General features: G+C 44.1%; 1 protein-coding gene across 1 annotated transcript in view; it reads right to left on the bottom strand.

The window, feature by feature from the left end:
• The window catches only part of rapgefl1 (Rap guanine nucleotide exchange factor (GEF)-like 1), a 30,266-nt gene that overhangs the window by 18,633 nt on the left and 1,325 nt on the right, over positions 1–10,308 (bottom strand). The window lies entirely within an intron of this gene.

The following is a 10,308-nucleotide window of genomic DNA, read 5'->3' as shown; positions in this document are numbered from 1 at the left end:
TATTTAACCTCAGTGGGGTCGTTGGCCAGGGTCATCGATACCGCTGGTTCGTTAGTGTTCCTGGTTGCTGTGACGACAGTCGTTACAGTCGTTAAGACTACCTGTGGCCAAGACTGAACGACCATCGTTGGTATCTTCGCCTGAGGCCGAGACTGAACGACCATCGTTGGTATCTTCACCTGAGGTCAATAGGTTACGTTTGTTGAGTTTCCTGGGAAGTGATGAAAGGACAGCATTGTAAGTGGGGGATAAGTGGTGGCGTAGACCCCCTCCTCTGTTCAATGACGGCTTCTCCACCCTGGTGTAGATGCTTCCTTGACACCTCTTTCAAACCATCCATCTTCTCTGTCTAAAATGTGCACCCGCCAGTCAGTCAGAACTGAAGAAGTCCTTTGGATGAGGGACGAAACATCTTCCAGTATCTTCAACCAAGTCCAGCTGCCCTTGACTTTCACCTTCGTTGGGCATCAATTTAGTCTTTTCTAACTCTTTAGTATAATTTTGATCAGCGTTTTGGTCGATCTGCTCGAACCAAAACAGAGAAACGATGGTAATATTCATCCAGCCAGAGGGAACGATCACGAACCGTTCACAGCGTGTTGGTCGTACTAGAGACACGACCCGTACCTGAGAGGAAGTGGGGCGGACCAGGGACAGGAGATCGTGGAGCGACCGGCCCGCTGAAGTCTGACGCTTCGCATGATCCATGATGACAGAGAAATATAGAGATTAATGGCAATAAAGCAGCTGTCAATATTTTAATCCCCCCCGAAATATCACAAATCATGCTTTAAGGGGAGCTGATGTCCGAGCGCCTCTTTCTCCCGTTCATCACCACAGGAACGTTTTCCTCGCGCACCAGGCGTCGCCGCGGTCGGCCAGCGTTCAAAGCGCAGGAAGAAGAAAACTCGGCTGAATGAACAAACTGTACAAGTGGAAATTTAGAGGGAGAAAATGTGGCCTGTGATATTTAGTCTCCTCATTATACTGACAAAAAGAAAGAGACTTTCTTAACGTTGTTATTTTATGACTTACATTTCAGTCTCGTCATTTTTCATCAACAATATTCATGTTTATATAGTCACAGTCAGCGTTTAAGGACATTGTGGCCGTCTCGTCTTCGTCAGCGAAAAAAAGGTTGTTGAATATATTTTGTTTAGTTTCGTCTGACGAAAGTAACACTAGTTGGAATAATCAGCTGTCTAATAACCGGTGCTCAGCAGAGAAACGTCCATGCAGCAGCTTATTAGGTCGTTTTGTTAGGCTGCGGCCTCTGGTGGCAGAAGAAGACCATTTCTTCTACTTCTTGTATGTATTTAACGTAGTGACGAAACGCGCTTTGTCTTTATGGGCTTCTGTAGAAACATGGCGGTGCAACATGGCGACCTCCATGTCAGAAGCCCCGCGGCGTCTCATTCAAAGGTAATAACAACAAAACGGTTCATCATGTCAGGTCTTTACACACCACTGAAAACATAGTTATAGATTTCATATTACATTTCTGTCAATAGATCCTCAGAAATATCACACACTGGACCTTTAACAGACATATTTAATTTCACGGCAGCAGAAAGGAGTCTGGACTCAGACCTGAGCATCCTGACCAGGCTTTGTGCTCCTGGAGGTTAATGTTTCTAAGACGGCGTGTGCAGTGAGACAGCGAGACGATAGTAAAGCAAATGATTAATAGAAGACTAACTGGTGGAAGCTGTGGACTCCTTGGTCCACAATAATCCTGGTTTCTGCAGGACACCCACATGATTGAAGCAGCAGCAGCCGCCCGGCTCGTTCCAGATTATGTTTGTCTCATCTGCATCAAACAAGGACACAAATAAGGTCTGAGGGACTAAAGCCCTGAACCCGTTGTTTTAAACCCCCGAACTGATAAATGATTGTTAAATGTCAGAGAGTCTGACCGAGACAGAAACCCCCCAAAATGTTCAGTTTACCGTCAGACCATGAAGAAAACCTGCAGACTTTTATCATGTAGATGATGGAGGAGCTGATTTCTGCTTTAATAATGACTCATATGATGGATGTAATTAGTAAAAGTATAATAAGTAGTATATCTGTATGCTTGTGTTTGATATTCAGTCTTTTAAACTGAACAAAATGAGACATTTGAAGCTTCCATTCCGGCCTGTTTCTAAACACGGACACGCAAATAAGAGTCTGAACCCGCAGTTTAAACCCGCAAACCGGGTGTTTGTGCTGCGGGTTTAAACCTCATTGTGCGCATGATGACGCGTGTGCGCTGCGGCGCCGCTCGGCCGCAGCGGCAGCGGCAGGAAGTATGTTGTCGGAGCGGCGGCAGAAAGGGAAAAGAGCCAAGAACCAAAAGTCGGTGGCTGAGCAGCGGGAGGAGAGATAAACCATGCCTAATCCGTGAAACTTGCACTTTTTGCATCCCCGCGCGGTGCATCGTCCACGTCGCGGGCGCAGTGGCCAGTTGAGGGTAAGTGTGGAGCTAAAAAGACGATGTGAAAGACGAGGTTTTCCATCAGCGGGGGCCGCGGTGTGTTTGTCGAGATCTTTGTGTAGCTCCGGGCTAGCCTCGGGTTGCTAGCTGCAGAGCTAACCAGCCTCCGGTGCGCTTCGTGTGCGGGACACATCTGCGTGTTAGCGAAGCCTGCGCGTTTGTGTTTGTGTCGTTTGTTCGTGTTTTTTTTTTGGTTTACTGTATTTGTATTGAACTTCCGTTTTACCCCCTTTTTCTCTCATCGCAGAGAGAAGCGGGGGGGGGGGGGGGGGGGGGGGGGTTGCTTTGCTAGCTAGCTAGCACGGCGCTGATGCTAACGTTAGCGCGGCCGTGTCGCTGACTTTCACCTCAAATACAGAAAATGTGACTTTTTTATTAAAGCTTAAAAAGCACAAAGGGTGTTTATTCTGCTGTGTGCGCGTTGTTTTGAGGAGCTGGACTTGTCCCCGGCCTTTGTGTGCAGCGGGTTGTGTTTGAGGAGCTAGCCCGTTAGCATGGGGGAAAATGGCTTGCTGCTCGAAAGCCATTTTCCGATGGAGACGGGGTCTCGGTGAAAGGGGGCTGGCGGCGGTAGGTGTTGTCCTGCTCTGTTGGTGGCATCATGTCGGAAACACTAGACCAGTTTTCTTCGGCGGACCCTGTCCCCCTGCTCCTCCTCCTCCTCCTCCTCCTGGCCGGCCGGGCTCGGTGTCGTTCCCCCGGTCAGGTCGGGGAGTCTGCGGAGGGGAAATGTCGGCGGCGGCTCCGCTTTTGTCCCGATAAATTAATGCCGGAGCTGAACCCGACCGAGAGGAGACGGGCCAAGGTCAGGGAGCCCCGCTGCGACCGGGACGGACATTAAAGTGTCCGAGCAACTAAAGTAAATTAAACACGTGCGGGCGGAACTGTTAGTTTCCCGAGTTTAAAGCGGCCGGACCCGGTGAGTCCTGCACGGAGTTTGGATCCTGAGACTCAAAAGTGCAGCTCTTAAGATCCGGGATCGGTTTGTTTACATGATCCGGGCTGGAAGCAGAAGTGAGGCGTTTGATTGGCTGCAGCTGAGACAGAGACACGGAGATTTAAATCTGAGATGAGACGCCGGGTGTGCAGGATCTCACCTGGGCAGGTTATTGATCTGCAGACAGGTGAAGCAGCATGACGCAGGTTCATGTGGGAATAAATAACAAATAAGCATTGACTTTAAAAAGGTCACACATGCTGCTGCATCAACTGTATTTATACTGTGGCAGATATTCAGTTTACAGTCAGACCATGAAGAAAACCTGCAGATATTCATTCTTTAGATGATCAACAAGTTCTTCTTTACAGAAATCAGTTAGAATTACTCCAAGTATTGTAGTATATGTAACTTTACTGTTCATTTTGTGTTTACGGTTATAATTAAATATTAATCAAAAGCTGTTTCGATGTCTTTTAAACTGAACAGTGCGAGACATTTGAAGACGTCCCCTTGGATTGACCCGTTTGTAACTGATGGATGAACTGATACTGGAGGGAGAATAATATTACATTTAATGTCTTTTAAGATCTTAATTAAGCTCACAGTGAAGTTACTGAGCAGGTTTAGGATTAAATATCTAAAAGGGAGACGTGGTTTTAGCAGCAGTTTGGGTTCGTGAATATTTAAAAGGGGGTTTCCTGCAGAGTTAAAGGGTTTTAAAGGGTAAAACATTCACACACAGCATGAACGCCACTTATTTACGGTCCGTCGGCTGCCCGCCGGCTGCGCCCGTCGCCGGCCCGTCGGCAGGTGCAGGTGTACTGTGTGTTCCTGCTGCATGTGTTCGTTCCCTTGTCTGGATTCTGTCGTCTTGTTTTGGTCTGATGCTGTTTGAATGTGCCGTTCAGTCTCATCAGTGCTTTGATCTGCAGCTGGTAGACAGAAATATCGTCCCTGCTGTACCTGCGCAGCACCTTTCTAGTCTTCTGACCACTCACATTCACGCACTGATGGCAGAACCTTCGACAGTAATTTGGGGTTCAGTGTCTTTCTCCAGTTGGTCCTCCTGTTAATGTTGTAAAGTGCTGCTGGGGCATCGAACACGCGGACGTCCAGGTGTGCTCCTGCCGCTGTAAATCTAGTTTCTGCATCTGAACTGGTTCATAATGAGTTTAATCTGTTTTTACTGGTTTAAATGCATCTGAAAGATGTAAATGTTCAGCCAGTCAGAAGCAGCACACGCAGTCACATGACTGTGTGTTTGTGTGTCCCCTCCCCCCCAAGACTTTCCTCTCCTGCCAATCAAATCCTCCACACCTTTATGTTTTCCTCAGCTTTCCCTTTTTTCTTTCTTCACCGTGCTGCAGACCTGAGCAGCCTGCCGCCCCTCCCCCACCGACTCCCACGTGTTAGAATATATTCATTATTTATGAATCGAACCTAAATTTGTGGTTCAGCCCTGTAACTTCGCCCGAGTAACGGCGCCAGGCGTGGACTGGAACCATAGTTGAATAATAAAAAGTCATTTTCAGGAACCAAGTCACAGGTTTTTACGTCCATGTACAGAACCTGTTTACCACAACATTTATATCCCGTGGGGCTGGCGATACGGCCAATTATCAGGATAAACGTCAAATCATCATTTCTTTCAAGTTTAAAGGCAGATTTTTGCTCCTGAGGGAAAGTTTATTTCTGGTCAGAACAAACTCTTGATGCCAAACAGCGGATCACAAATCTGAGGCAGAACATTCAAAACTATTAATGAGAAAGTCTGTTTTCAACAAATATGCACAAAGAAAATTAAACACAATCTTTCTTTTTTTTTGTCTTATTATAATGAATGAAATCAGTCCTTTATAAAACAGTAGTTATTGAGGAATATTATATCGTGATAATTATTATTGTTTTATTGCCCTGTACTAATATCTCCTAGTTAGCTGCATGGATTTGTATGAAATTCAGTTGTGACTCAGTTGTTGGATAAAATGTGGTAATGATTGATTAGACGTGGCTTATTACAACAAATGTACATTTCTAAAAAGAGAAAAAAAAACATCCATACGTCCACTGATGTGTGTCAGATGCTTGCCTCGCTGCAGCCCGTGGTCGGTTCAGAAGTCCGCATAGGTGTCAAAAAAGTTGAGCCCAGCTTAAGCTAAAAAAAACAATCTGCTGATTATAAAAAGACCCAGAAACGTGCAGTTTCACACAGCAGCACCCACCATCGACCTGGATACAAAGAATATACATTAATAAAGGCAACATTTAATATCAGGTGAACGAACGGCAACACAATAAATGTTACGGTGTGGCTTTACTCGCCGTTTACACCAGACCGCCACTGCAGTACGCCTGAAACAACACAACAACGTTTTCTCCCCAACAGTGGCGGAGTTCATGCATGTTGTGTTTTTATTTTAAATCATATTAAGTCAAATATTGCTTGTTGTTGCTGCTGCAAAACAACATAAGACTTCCTCCCGCTATTCAGGCTCGGATAACAAGTTTACGTTTAGCTCGCAGTGGCGTCAGACGTCTTGGTTTAGAGTCCAGATTGTTTCATCGAGTCTGTTTGGATCCCCATCGCTGCGGCTTGTGGCTGCATTTAAATATATATTTTGGGGCATCAGGAAATGTTTTGAGTTCCAGGCTGACACAGAAATGTTATCAGTAAGGTTACAGGAAAATACAAAACCATGACGCCTGATTTCTGCGTCGAGTCCACGCAGGTTGCCACGCGTTTATTCCTGTGCGTCGGTGTCTGCGTCGTTCTGCAATACGTCCACTGTGTTGCCATCTGCCGGCCAACCAGCTAACTGTTTAGTCCTCCACGAGCTTGAATGGGGGTAAAATGATGATTGTGCAGCTTTTCCAAATGTTATCGGCCGAGTGGATCAAACTCTGGTAGTGAAATGAGTCATTTTGTGGGGGCTGTCATGCTCACAAATAATTCAGTCACCGTGTTACAGCCGCTGGTTTGGCCGCTAGCAGAAAGTGACTTCAGGGCCCAGTTGTTCAAAAAATTTAGAAATCCCACGTTTTGCTATCCTGGATCACGTAATCCTGGATTACTTTTGTGCCGGTTTTTCAAAGCAACATTGGATTGGAACACCCAGAATCCAGATCCAGACTTTTCAGGATTACCAAATCTGGTATCCCAGCGCTCTAAATAGGACTACATATGACAACGCAGGCTGTTAATGATTTAAAGACCAGCAGGTAGAACAGCCAGCGGGGGGGTCGCTGCTGTTTGATGAGACCGAAAACGCACAATAAAATAACACAAACATTTCCTTCCATTTTCAGACCATCTGACGCACAACAAATCCAAGAAAAACAAACAAATGTACATCATTCATAGATGCACTGTGGGTATTTTGAGCATGTGTTGTCCAATAGTTAAAATAAAGATCATTCAGAGGTCTGACAGCAGCTTTTAGGAGTTTGTTACTACTTTTGAGTGGTTCACCTCTGATGATTGTGCCGTTGTAATAATGTACACTAATAAGTGACAGGGCTCATTAATTAATTAATTAATTAATTAAATACATTACTTTTGTTTGATACTAACAGCTGTTTGGGGGACTTGTTTTCTTACTGTACTGAAAGGCTTATAGGTAAAGTCTACTTCATCTATTTCATCACCGTAAAGTTTAAACAAATCAAGAGCAAAATATAAATAAATGTGTAAATAGGCTCCTACATGATAAAATTGTTGTATTATTTGGAAAAGTTTTTTGACTTTTTGTTCCTAAAATCCACGCTGAATGCAGCCTTCTGTTGGGATCAGGATAATCCTGTTTCTTTGGATCAAAGGGGTCCCTGTCCTACTAAACTACACAAACTGAAGATTTGATCCAGATCAAGTCCAGGATTGGATTATTAGGTGATCTGATCCGATTTCAGAATCCTTTTTTCTTTTGAACAACCCATTTTCAATATTTGAACTAATCCGATCAGATTACTTTTGAACAACTGGGCCCAGGAGACTGAGCACAACGACACAAATGCAATGCTGCCAAGCCGACCAATCGCAGGTCTCATAAATAACTCTGGACGATGTTACTGACAGATGAACTCGACGCAGTCTTCCCGGTCGGCGCCGCTGTAAACCGCCTCCTGCTGTACTCCCGTGGAAAGAGTCGGTCGACTGAGACTCCTCTCGCGGACAGAGACGAGTTTTAGTCACTGCTCGCGCGTAACGAGTGAGCGTTTACCGTTTAACTCCGTCTACTGGTCGGTTTGAAGGCCTGTTGAATATAAAACTTTTTCTTCAGACGTGTCCGTTAATGAAAAACATTTGGACTAAAGTTTTACTTTCACAGCACCTTCATCACACAGAGCAAACGCAACACGATGAGGCAGAATAAAACAACGAGGCGATTTAAGTCCACTTACAGGCTTCACTGTCCGACAGCGTACCAGATTAAAAATGAGTGTGGACTGTCAGGCGGGAAGCAACCACTTTGAGTCTGTCTTGAAAGTCATTGAACGGTCCTTGAGTGTGACTTCAGAGTGTTTGAACAAGCAGGTTTGTGTGTGTGTGTGTGTGTGCGCGCAGATTAACATGTCTGCCTGCTGTAGATTACAGATTAGCCTGTTAACACTGTCACCGACAGCGACTCACTTTAATCACCTCTGCTACTTAACGAGGGATCAATCTGACTACTGACAGGTGAGCGTGAGCTTTACGTCCTCTTTGCTTGAGGCCCCTGCTGCTTTATGTATTATAATCTTAAATCTATAATAATAATAATACTGGCTGCACCAGCGTTTGTTTTCTTTTAAAATATTCTACCTTTTATTAAAACAGAATATGCTTACAAATATTAACCCTTTACTTTGACACAAACTGGACAGACGTGACCACAAAGCAAAGGAAGCATTTCATGTTTTATGTTCATTGTGTTTTGTTTGAACACTACAGCCCGACCGATTCATCGGCTGACATGAGCTAATTGCTTTTAATCGGATATCAGATATATGACTATTAAAAAAGAAACGGATCACTCATGACATGAGTGTTGCATAGTTTGCCCACCAGAGGGCGATCAGCTGCAGCTCCTGTTAACAACACTGCCTCACCACAAAAACCACAGAAGAAAACAATGAGTCGGTCTTTTGTCATGTTAATTACATGACTTAAATAACTATAATAAAAACAGACCCAGTCACTTCTCCTGAAAACATTCATGACTTGCTAACCCTCCCGTTTTCGCTGCCCTCCCCCGGCTTCCTCTCGGCTCACCGCAGGTTAATGTTACAGTAGTTGGGTGTCGGAAGCTGCTGACAGACGTGATTGTAGATTTATTTCAAACAGTGTGGCAGTTCTAGCGAACGGTCCACATTTGTCTCTAGTTCATCACTTCTAAATATTCTCTAAAATCACATAACGTTACAGCAGCTAACACTGCCCGTTGCTAAATGAGCCACAAAGCTAATGCCGTGTTTATCAGTGGAGGAGCGCTAATGAACCGTTACACTATAGTTTCTGGTGTATTCTAAATATATCTGCGAGCCGCCTGTCTGCAGTTAGTCTGCGTGTCTGAAGTGATTAAACCGGAGCTGTAAATAAACGTGAGCTGAACAAGAATCTAACACGGCTTCCTGTAGCTCCTCTCTGTGTGACGCTGCAGTCTCTGGTTGTTATAACGTTAGTTAAATGAACTCTCAAAGCTGCAGGTCCTCGTTGTAGAGAGTCACATTGTATTAGATGCATTCAGCAGCAGCTCACTGTTTCATAGACGGCATGATTTAGACAGATTATGAGAAACGGTTTCTCGTAGCTTTGGTTAGAAGAGTGCAGGTAAAGAGATCGTCTGGATGTGAATGTGCTGGATTGTTTATTCTCTCTCTGTTTACAGACGGCTGTAACAGTTGCACCTTCCAGCAACAAATATTTATTGATGAGCAGTTGTTTACAGTAATCTATTTTATGACATAATGCATTTAGGAAAAGGTTTTATAGCCCACATACAGACCAGCTCCAAATCATTCTCCAAATCTAAATATCGGCTGTTGTGTAGTACAGTGTGTATATGTGGTGTAGTACAGTGTGTATATGTGGTGTAGTACAGTCAGTACAGTGTGTATATGTGGTGTAGTACAGTAGTACAGTGTGTATATGTGGTGTAGTACAGTCAGTACAGTGTGTATATGTGGTGTAGTACAGTCAGTACAGTGTGTATATGTGGTGTAGTACAGTGTGTATATGTGGTGTAGTACAGTGTGTATATGTGGTGTAGTACAGTGTGTATATGTGGTGTAGTACAGTGTGTATATGTGTGTGTGGTGTGTTGTGTAGTACAGTGTGTATATGTGGTGTAGTACAGTGTGTATATGTGGTGTAGTACAGTGTGTATATGTGTGTGTGGTGTGTTGTGTAGTACAGTGTGTATATGTGGTGTAGTACAGTGTGTATATGTGGTGTAGTACAGTGTGTATATGTGTGTGTGGTGTGTTGTGTAGTACAGTGTGTATATGTGTGTGTGGTGTGTTGTGTAGTACAGTGTGTATATGTTGTGTAGTACAGTGTGTATATGTGTGTGTGGTGTGTTGTGTAGTACAGTGTGTATATGTTGTGTAGTACAGTGTGTATATGTTGTGTAGTACAGTGTGTATATGTGTGTGTATATGTTGTGTAGTACAGTGTGTATATGTGTGTGTGTTATGTTGTGTAGTACAGTGTGTATATGTGTGTGTGGTGTGTTGTGTAGTACAGTGTGTATATGTGTGTGTATATGTTGTGTAGTACAGTGTGTATATGTTGTGTAGTACAGTGTGTATATGTTGTGTAGTACAGTGTGTATATGTGTGTGTATATGTTGTGTAGTACAGTGTGTATATGTGTGTGTATATGTTGTGTAGTACAGTGTGTATATGTGTGTGT

Source organism: Micropterus dolomieu, linkage group LG02 (genome assembly GCF_021292245.1).
Source record: "Micropterus dolomieu isolate WLL.071019.BEF.003 ecotype Adirondacks linkage group LG02, ASM2129224v1, whole genome shotgun sequence".
In the NCBI taxonomy this organism is placed as follows: Eukaryota; Metazoa; Chordata; class Actinopteri; order Centrarchiformes; family Centrarchidae; genus Micropterus; species Micropterus dolomieu.
The sequence above is the reverse complement of the archived record's forward strand: the minus strand, read 5'-3'. Positions and strand labels throughout refer to the sequence as shown.